At 38.9% G+C, this 9,479-nt stretch overlaps 1 protein-coding gene across 2 annotated transcripts in view; it reads left to right on the plus strand.

Moving 5' to 3' along the window:
* Nucleotides 1-9,479, plus strand: part of LOC111085345 (centromere protein T-like) — a 281,870-nt gene that overhangs the window by 14,255 nt on the left and 258,136 nt on the right. For both annotated transcript variants that reach the window (XM_022383500.1, XM_022383507.1), the window contains exon 2: nucleotides 5,027-5,243. The gene's annotated coding sequence lies outside the window, so the exon portion shown is untranslated. The remainder of the gene's footprint in view (nucleotides 1-5,026; nucleotides 5,244-9,479) is intronic.

A 9,479-nucleotide genomic window follows, 5' to 3' on the forward strand; every position in this document is an offset into this window, starting at 1 on the left:
CCTCTACAATATTTATAAATTTGATTTGTTTTCATTCAGCCTGTTCTATTAGTATATATCAGATAATTCTAGTCACATTATTTTCTGCACTTGAATTTGGTGAACCTTTCTGTGCAACAAATTCCAAAGTTAACATTACCACTTTGGGGGTTACACCACCAACCAGCATTTTTTCTCAGGCCTCAGGGGTAGGCGACCCAATGGTGGATTTATCTGCTTTTATATGCTGGGAGATCGAGCATTACATGGGATAACCTTTGTTCCCAGACATCACCCATGGTCCTCCAGAACAGGCTGATCCTGTTTAGGCTGATGAGGACTTTGATCATCTTTTTCCACCTCCAGATTTTGCCATTCCTTCCCATTCCCAACCTGATGAATCTACTAGGCCTAATGCAGTCTTTATGGTTTTGTGTCTCAGGTTTGTGACATTTGATTCCTTCCCCCTATTTCTTATGCACCTTGTCCTTCCTTGTTACATGAACAATCATTTTCCACCCTTATCTGATATTTGGGTTCATGCTGATCACTTTGCCTTGCAATTATGTGAGGTGATTAGCATTCCATGCCCTCTACAGACTTTAAATTAGTTCACACTTTTCTACCATCATGCTGACTGTCCATTTTTAGGCCAGTAATTGTTAGGTTCCTTATTGCCTGTTTGGGGGGTGGGGGTGGCTACTGAATCTTCTGCCAGTCTTACTCATGCCCAAATTTCTCGACTGTGTCTTTCTCTTACAAATATGTTATGGTATCTTTCTTCCATACACCTCCTATCTGAGGCTCTCCACAGAAATCCTGAGGGATTTTCTGGAGATATCCTTGCCCTTCTCTCCTCCACCTTAGCCTACTTATTGTCCTCGGCTCTGGTGTTACATGTATGATTTCTTTGTTGTTGGGACCTTATAGGTCAGGATGCCATATTGGCTCGAGTCTTAGGGATTTACATATGGCCTCATTTGTGAGTTGTTTCGGTTTTGATACAGTCCTGGAAACTCTAGAGCCTCGGGTGACATCTGTCCAACAACAATATACCCTTAAAAATATTGTAGCCTCTTTGTCTCAGTCAGATCCTCATATGCCTCCAATTATAATTCCATGTCCTTCCCCTTCCCAGCCCTTACCTGTCCCTTCTACTTGGGGTACTTCTCGTTGATTTCAATGTTGCCACCAGTATCGAGGACTACCCAGTGTGTTTAGGTCCTATGGGGGGCTCGGCTGCTCAAGTTTCTTCATTTCTAGTATTCCTTTGTTGATGATCAATGGGTACTTCGGGTTTTGTCAGAAAGATTCATTGTCCAGTTTCTTTCCCCACCTCCAGCCTCTCCTTACCCCATATCCTTCCCTCTTCCTTGAGATCCCGTGACCAACCAGCATCTTTCAGAAGTGGTTTGGAACTGCTATTGGAGTGAGTCATCACCTTTATGACTTCATTGAATGGAACTCTTGGTTTGCCACACCTTCTAGGTTTAGTTACTTACTCTTCATAAGGTTCTATTGCTTTCTGCAATAGATCATGCCCATATGAGATTCCTTCAGTGGGCACATCATGGTCGATAGAACCTTGCTTGGGATCCTTATTTCACTTCATTACCCTTCCTTTTTCCCTGCCAGACGATCTAATTTGGTGGTTGACCATAGCCAATATGTTGGTGGGCATGCTGCTTCCTCCCTTGCATTCGGATCTGTAGATTTTCATGGATGCTCCCTTTGAAGGATGGGGGCATGGGTCAATCACCAGGAGGCTTTGGGCCATTGGTTGTGGTCAAAAGCACTTTGCATATCAATGTTCTTGAACTTCTAGCCATACGTCTGGCACTGCATCACTTCCTTGTTTTCTGGCACCCAGTCCAGAGATCTCTGTTTTCAGATGTTGGATCATTTATAGTGGGCCCACACACACCACATTCATCTTATTGCGTGTCAGGTGCTGGGTGCTTTCAATCTGGTCACAGATCATCTTTTGTGCCCTGACCAGATATATCCCACAGAGTGGTCATTAGATCCCCTTGTTTTCTAGGATCTTTACCATCTGTGGGGTTCTCCACTAGTGTATGCCTTTGCTATGGGCCTCAACAACAAGTTACCTCTCTTTTGGTCACCTGTACCTCATCCCCAGGCTCTGGCAGTCAATGCCTTCAGCTAGGATTGGTCACACAAGTATCTAATTACTTCATTGGGTGTTTTCTCTCATCTACTTCACTCCTTGTCATGTCCTTCTGATTGCATGTTATTGGCCAGCTCAGTTTTTGTTTCAACAGTTACAGTGACTGCTCCTATACCCCTCCTGTCTCTTTTTCACTTTCTCCCTACCTTATTCCTTAACTTTGGTCACATGTCTTACATCACTCCTTTCATGTTCTGTCTTGACACCTGGCTTTTCTCTGGGTCCTTAGCAAGAAGATCCAGTTTCATACATTGAGTCATTTCCTTGTTAGTTGGTTCCATCTGTCCTTCTTCCATGATGGTGTACCAACACAAATGGAAGGTATTCCCTATTTGGTCTACAACAAGGGGGTTTCCCACTTACCAGCCTACTGTGGCTTGTGTGGTGGAATTTCTCACCTGGCTCTATGTCCATGGGTCTTTGGTTTCTTTGCTTTTGGGATATCAGGTAGCCTTATCCCACACCTCGCATTTTTCTGATATAGTAGAGTTTTACTTCCCCTGTCCTTACTATACTCATGCATTCCTGCTGGATACATCACCCTCCCGGGTGACCTAACCTTCTGTTTGAACCACTTTCTTAGTGTTCCATATTTCATCTTTTCCTAAAAACATATTTCCTTCTTCTCTTAGCCTGTGGACATTGATTTGTTTGACATAGGTTTCACGTACCTTTATTTCCTTCCCTATCTTCTCCTTTATCCAGATCGTTCCTTTCTCCTGAAGACCTTGGTAGTTTGGGAGAGTGGTTCCTCTTTTTTTTGCTATTTTCCTTCCTTTCATTTTTATTCTAGACCAGATCTGGATTGGCTACTGTGGCCAGTCCAGGCTCCATGTTGTTATATTGCCCATATTGCCTTTTGAGGTACATGTTCTTGACTCTTTATCTCCGGGCAATCCACCTTTCTATGTGATCTGTCACCTTCTACCATTACCAATTGGGTTCATTTTTTAGTTCGATCGGCCTATTCCTTCCCACTTTCTTCCTCACAAACTTTGTTCCAGGTGTCCTCCTATTAGATCTGCCACCTTACTTTTTCCCTTGCTTCTCGTCTTTGTCGTCCAATGGAGGAGATTCTGCAGTCAGGCATGTCGCCCACATCCAGTATGTTCATTTCTCACTATCCCCATTATATAGTGATTTCCTCTTTGTCTGGCTTTTGCCTACCACCTGTGGCTGTACTTCAGGCTTCAGTGCAACTGTAACTGGTAAGTTTATATTTATGCTTTCTTTCTTTTCAGAGGCTTTTCTCTAATTCTTTATCTCATGGATCCAGTGGTGCCATGCTTGGATTGAATAACTTGGTGTGGTCTTCTTTTCAAAATAAGGTTTTGTGGTCACCCATGGCACTTTTTCTGATGATGATGTTCGTCCAGGCCATCCACCACATTGTCACCCTCCTTTCTTTGAGTGAAGTATGGGAATCCTTAGCATTTTCCAATTCCAAGCTGCTGGGGTGATTGAACATGGAGGCACCCTGCTGAACGAGTTTCACACAAATAACCATTCATTTACAGAATAGGGTGGTGGTGTTCTGCAGGTGTAGATGACATGATATCCTCCTATTTATGATAACTAATGACATCAGAGTGAGAGATCAGTATGCAGTTCACCCATTCGATTGGGAGCCTTCATCCTACACTTTCTTGGATGTCGGTACCCCATGGGCAGGGTTTGGATTTATAGTGAACCGATCAGTATAAGTCCTCACACAGTTTTTGAGTTATTTATCTTCCTCCGTTGATTCCTCTGTCTTTGTTGCGGGTCACAGCAGTGGTGTGTGGGATTGTTCCTTGGCCATCCCTCGTCCTCTCTTCTTATGGAGATGTTATTTCCATTTGGATAGTTTTGGCCTTTTTTCAATGTTGGAGGAGTTGATTGCATGTGATAGACATCCTTTTGATACTGGATGTCAAATTCCTGAATCGATAGCTCAGAGGTAATCCTTGTGTCATACCTGGGAATTGGAGTGGTTCTCAATCCCCTGGTTCTTGGGTTTGAGGTGAAGACAGTATGATCTTCATCCTACCTTCTGTAGATGTCAGTTCCCCACAGACAGGTTTTGGATGTAGTTGACTTATCGAGTATGGTCCGCTGCACCCTAGTCACTCTACACCTAGGCGTGTTTTGTTTACCCACCTTTTTCATTGTGGGATCAAGTTACAGGATACTTCTATGGTTAGAATCACTTTCCTGCCACACTCTCCCACTCAGATGTACTCTTGTCATTTCTGCTCATCTATCTTAAACATTTCACAGTTGGGCGAAGAGTATACCTGGCTCATAAGTGGTGTTGTATCCTATTCTGATCTTCAGATCTGAATCTCTCCTTTCTAGGGGTATCCTTCAGATGTTTTTTGGGGGGTACTTCATTCGTTCTAGTCCCTCCTCATTATCAGTGTGAGATTTTAGCTAATCTTGTGAGTAGAAGTAAGTACCGTATCGGAAGTAATAATTTTCCTATACTGAAAATGTATTTCCGATAGGTACTTATCTCCTCTCACACTTCCCACTCTTCCTCCCCACATTTCTCCAGTGAGGACATCTTCTGTCAAACTTCGAAGTGATAGTTTGGTAGAGGAGTATAGAGGGAGTCACATGCGTCATGTGAGCATGTTATGCACATATTGGTGGGGAGGTGACTCATGATGATTTGCATGAGACATGCTGGAATCTTAAAATTCCAATAGGGGGAGAGAAAGAAAAAAGTTTGCATATAGAGAGCAGTACTGAACCAGAATAGCCAATCTTGTGAGAAGAGGTAAGTACCTGTCAGAAATACATTTTCAGTATAGGAAAATTATAAATTCTAAACTTTGTGAGTGAACACATTTTAAGTTGATATTTTAACTTTTTCAGGGCAGAAATGAATGATTCAGGGGATGATGACACTCCACGTACTTTAGTACGCAAGTTAATTCATCTAAAGCCTATTAGCAGTACTCCTTTCACCCAACATTTTAAAGCTGTTGCACCTCCCTCTTCTAGAAAAATACACTTGTCTTCTAGGAAATCTTCTATACAGCAGCTTTTAAAAACTCCATTTGTTGATGATGAAATAACACCGAAAACTCTGGTAAGGATATGCATTTGTAAGTTAACTTTTTATAGTCTACTGTATGCATAAAGTTATTATAAACGTGTATTTTGTGGAATGTCCAAGTTTTTATTCTGAAGAAAAACAAATTTTTAAATATATAATTAAATTTTTCTGTATGTACATTATCTGGTGAAAACTTAAGTTCTTTTGGTTAAAGCAAAACAAATATTTATTTATAAGGTTACTTTTTCTCTCTGCACTGAGTGTACTACATCTTTGTGTGCTGAGTTCATAGGTGTGGTATGTTCTTGGTGGGCCCAGCATGGCCAGGTGGTTAGGGCACTCGACTCGCAATCTGAGGGTCGCGGGTTCGAATCCCCGTCACACCAAACATGCTCGCTCTTTCAGCCGTGGGGGCGTTATAATGTGATGGTCAATCCCACTATTCATTGGTAAAAGAGTAGCCCAAGAGTTGGCGGTGGGTGGTGATGACTACCTGCCTTCCGGGTGGTGATGACTACCTGCCTTCCCTCTAGTCTTACACTGCTAAATTAGGGACGGCTAGCGCAGATAGCCCTCATGTAGCTTTGCGCGAAATTCAAAAACAAACAAACAAACAATGTTCTTGGTGTAGTAAGCTCTTATAATGTTTTATTGGTTTATTTTACTGATCTTTTTGCACTTTTTTGTATTTTCATGAAATATGTAACATAAGTATCACTACATTTTACTGTGTATAAATTCTGAATTTTATATCTATTAAGGAAAATTTCAAATTGAACTCTGACCTGCATTGTACCCAAGAGACGTCCTGAGCTATTCACCAGAATAATGTTCATATATAATGTTAAACTTCTATTATTTGGCATCTTCTGGAATTTGCTGTCAAATATTTTAGTTTTAGAGATTTTGTTTATCAGTGTTTTCACGCTTCACTCAAGACTTCGATTCAAAGCAACTAGAATAAAACCTTTGTTTACAGTGTTTGAGTCACATTTTCCCATGTTATTATCTTCAGTTTTGCTATCTTTAATTCTAAATTTTATACTTTTGCCTTTCCGCTTATAGTTTTAAAATATTTAATTTTGAAATTTTCTCTGTATTGTTTTCATTCTTCTTGTACCTGCTTTCATGATTCTTATTTTGATTATTAATATTTACATATGAAGCCTAACTACTGTTAAGTTTTTTATCTTCATTATATTTTATTTTCATTATTTTATATTTTTTATATTTTTATATATATTTTTTATATTTTTTTATATTCTTTATATTTCATTATTTTTACCACTACTCTTGTTTACACTTTGTTTCTCTTTTTACTCTGACTATATGTTGATGGCTACATGTACTGTTGTATAATTCTATTATTATTTTTACTTTCATAATTTGTAAATCTTAGAAGTGATTTTTTTATGTTTAGTTTCTATGTTTGTTGTAGAAATAGGATTTTGTTATAGAATTGTGAAAGATAGTCGTGGAGAGTATTCTTTAAAGATTCTAGTCACGATTACCTTTGTTACTACATAGGCCATTGTGTATGATGGTCAGCACCCTCTGAGAATAAGTTTACACCATGAACCTGTCACGCAAGGTTGGAGTGACAGTTTATTTTCATTCTTTTTTTTTTTTCTTGATTGTGATTGGCTGAGATTTAGAGTTGCTTCTGTCTTTCTCTAAGAACAATCACTGCCAGTCATATCCTGGCTGGTGGCCTTGGTTTATTGCACTTATATATATTATATATATTAGCATTTATCATAATAAATGATACTAAATTAGCACCATCTGGCATTTACTATCCTACTTTGCACTGCAATCATAAGAGATATACTTCCAAGGTGTTTAACATATGCTGATAGGCTGAACTGTCTTCACTGCACCAATTGCCACAAATGACATATAATCAGTACTCACACAGTCATTGCGGTCAACGATGGCTATATCTTGTGTCACTGCTTTTTCAAAACTGCAGTAATTGTATATTTGTGTTAGTAATGGATGAGATTCAAATATTTTTATATTGACTAAAACACTATTTTTTTTAATTCTCCCAAGGCTGGTTTACTGTCGGTAAACACGGAAAATATGCCATTGTTATATATGGAGAAAAATAATACAGAAAAACACCCTTAACAAAGGCACTTTGTCTTTAATTTACCTGTTTGCAGGCTTGGTTTACCACGTATCTGTTAAACTATACACATGCATTTGTGTTATAATTTTGAATTTACTCTGTATCGTCATAAAATTTGGAAAGCTTTTAGTAAACATTACAAGTCTGTTGTACATAAAAAATCTGATTAAAGGTATTTTCACTAAAGATTTGCTGAGTGAATGATGATGTTCATGCTAAGAATGAAAATATTTCAATTCCAATACAGTATCTTACCTCTGATCACAGAATAACTTTTCCTGATTTGTACTGCACAAGTTTTTGCTTACCACTAACCTTGATACTCCCACCTACCCTAACATGTTTTCACATGAGGCAGCTGTGTGATAACATACAAATGAGCATGCAACAACCCTCCACCAATAGGAGCATGACACAACACCTAACACAGTTGACTTCCTCTATGAACTTAACTCAAATTTACTTCTTGATTGCTACTCATGGTGTTACAACATGTTTTTTGCTTGAGCTTTCCTTTAAGGAATTTTCAATCAATTCCTTGTTTTTTTTTTATGGAAACTTAGTTTTTGTTTATGTTTGCTACACTTGTGTTCTGAAATTTTAGTTAGCATACAATAATATTATGTATTATTTATTTTAGTACAGGATTCTTTGAAGCTTTCTGTTGAGCCTTTTATGCTTCCACTCTTAGTTGCAAGGACTTCCGAGTTTCACATTACAAGTGCTACCACTGCTGTACCTACTACAGTTAATTTTTCGCTTCAGTGGCTTCTGGTCCACAATTTTCAGCAGAAGAGGTTATAGCCTTGGTTCACCAGGAGTTTGCTACCTTCATGCAGGCTCCTGATTCACCTGAGGATTATCCTTTGATGCCTTGTTCAAGGGTATCTGTACAAGAGATCGACGATTTTGACAGCCTATTTCTTTCTCCTTTCTATGCCACACAGTCATGTTTATATCCAGTAGAAGCACCCAGACCTCTTTCTCCTCTCTTAGAGTAAATGAACCAGGTATGTTATGTTTTGTCTTTGTCTTCAGATTCCTATGGCTCCTACTCTTCCCTTTTAAGTGAGACACTTTCAGGCTGATATATTGTTCTCTCCCCTCACTGGATAGTGGGGCTCATGCCAATAGGTTTTTGTACAATTACATTCAGGGGTCAGTATGCATCGACCCTCATGTAATATGTGAAATGGCTTACTATAGGTCTATGTTTCCTTTTTTGGACTCTCAGCAGTTAGATTCTATTCTCCCTTTGTAGGGTTTGAATCCCAATTCTTCAGTAACATTATCCACCCTTCATTCCCTTTCCTCAATTCACCTTCTTTCTGAGGCTCTTCATCATTCCCCTGAGGGGTTTTCAGTGGAGACTCCTGCCTTACTTTTTCTACGAAAAAAAAAAGCTTGTCATTTTCTACCCCTTCCTTACAAACATGGCTCCTCTGTCATTGAGATCTCTTGGGTTGGGGATGCCCTGCTATCTTGTGTGTGTTTATGGGACTTGTGCATGGCTCACTTTTTAAGGCAAGATGTTTTCGGAGGTCTTCCTGAATCATTGGAGACCATAGTTGAGTCTGCACATTTGCACAATTCCATTTCCTCATTAGATTCCCATTTGTATTAACCTTTCCAGATGGGTCAAAGGCCATGTCATAGCATTTGTTGACTCGCATTCAAAATTTTATTGAACTACTATTTCATGAATAAATGTCAATAAGTTTGGTATCAAATTGTAGATTATAATTAAAATTTTAATATTATACATTATTCAATTTCTTAATTTATAAGTAAATATATAAAAAAAACAAACAGTTAAACATTGATTTTTTGTGTGTCACGTAGTATGTTGAATACAACACTGGTTCAAATTAGATGTTTGTGATGTCAAAATGCTAAGTTTATAGTTTTGTACGAATTAGGAACTCAAATTACCAATATTGACAAGCTAGAATATAAAATGGGAACCTCATATCTTTTCTATTTGCTGAGATATTGCTCATGTACTGCATCAAACACAATGGCCTCACACCTCTTTCAGTTTTCAGAAATGGTCCCTTATATACACTTAATTCAGTGTATGACATGTGAATGACCAACTGAAAGCTCAGAATGTCCCCTACGTGGCTTTCTCTGCC

The sequence above is a fragment of the Limulus polyphemus genome, unplaced genomic scaffold, assembly GCF_000517525.1.
Source record: "Limulus polyphemus unplaced genomic scaffold, Limulus_polyphemus-2.1.2 Scaffold16, whole genome shotgun sequence".
NCBI classification, from domain to species: domain Eukaryota; kingdom Metazoa; phylum Arthropoda; class Merostomata; order Xiphosura; family Limulidae; genus Limulus; species Limulus polyphemus.